This window comes from Propithecus coquereli, unplaced genomic scaffold (genome assembly GCF_000956105.1).
Source record: "Propithecus coquereli isolate 6110/MARCELLA unplaced genomic scaffold, Pcoq_1.0 Scaffold1182, whole genome shotgun sequence".
In the NCBI taxonomy this organism is placed as follows: Eukaryota; Metazoa; Chordata; class Mammalia; order Primates; family Indriidae; genus Propithecus; species Propithecus coquereli.
Window position 1 is genome coordinate 46,769 of NW_012135881.1, and position 1,396 is coordinate 48,164.

Consider the following 1,396-nt stretch of genomic DNA (forward strand, 5'->3'; position numbering starts at 1 on the left):
TCTTCTTTTGAAAAATATCTGTTCATGTCTTTTGCCCACTTTTTAATTGCATTATTTTTTTTATTGCTGATTTGTTTGAGTTCTTTGTAGATTCTGGATATTAGCCCTTGGTCAGATGCACAGTTTGTGAACATTTTCTCCCATTCTATTGGTTGTCTATTTAGTCTATTGATTATTTCCTTTGCTGTGAAGAAACTTTTTAGTTTATGTCCTATTTATTTATTTTTATTTTTGTTATATTTGCTTTGGAGGACTTAGTCATAAATTCTTTGTCTAGACCAAGGTCCAGGAGAGTTTTCCATACATTTTCTTCTGGAATTTTTATGGTTTTGGGTCTTACATTTAAGTCTTTAATCCATCTTGAGTTAATTTTTGTATATGATGAGAGATAGGGATACAGTTTCATTCTTCTGCTGTGGCACAGAATGAAAATGTGGCACATTTTTCAGCACCATTTATTGAATAGGGCATCCTTTCCCCATGTATGTCTTTGTCTACTTTGTCAAAAATCAGCAGGTTGTAGCTATATGGCTTTATTCCTGGGTTCTCTATTCTGTTTCATTGGTCTATGTGTCTCTCTTTAAATTAGTACCATGCTGTTTTGCTTACCATCATAGCCTTCCAGTATAATTTGAAGTCAGGTAATGTGATGCCTCCAGATTTGTTCTTTTTGCTTAGGATTGTTTAGGCTATTTGGGCTCTTTTTTGATTCCATATGAAGTTTAGGATTTTTTTTATTACTCTTCAGCGGTAATATGACTTTTTTTATTCTGAATAATTTTTAAATATTCTCTTTGCTTTTGGTTTTTAGCATGTTACTATGATGTGCCTAGGTGTGGTTTGCTCTGCTAATACTGTCTTAGGGTTTTCAGTACTTCTTGAGTCTATGGGTGAATGAATTTCATCAATTTTGGGAAATTCTTAGGTTGTCTATTCCAATGGCTTCTAGTTCACTCTTGTCTTCTCCTCTCTGGGACTTTAATTATATGTGTGTTAGGCTGTTTTAGCAAGTCACACATATCCTTGCACTCCATTCTTTTCTCTTACACATTTCTTTTTCCCCAAACTTCACTTTGGATATTTCCTGTTGACCTGTCTTCCAGTTCACTAACCAATCTCTTGGTAAGCCCATCCATTAAACTGTTAAGTTTACATATCATATTTTTAAGTTCCAGAATGCCCATGTGTTCTTTTTTATATGTTAGTATTTCATTTATTTATTTCATTTATTTATCTTTTCTTCCACTTTCTTTAAAATGTTAATAATAGTTGTTTGGAAATTGTTATCATCTTACATCAATAGCTGAATCAACTATAGGTTTATTTCTATGGTCTGTTTTTTCTCTTGAATATGGGTCATTTTTCCTTGCCTCTTTTTATGACTAGTAATTTTATA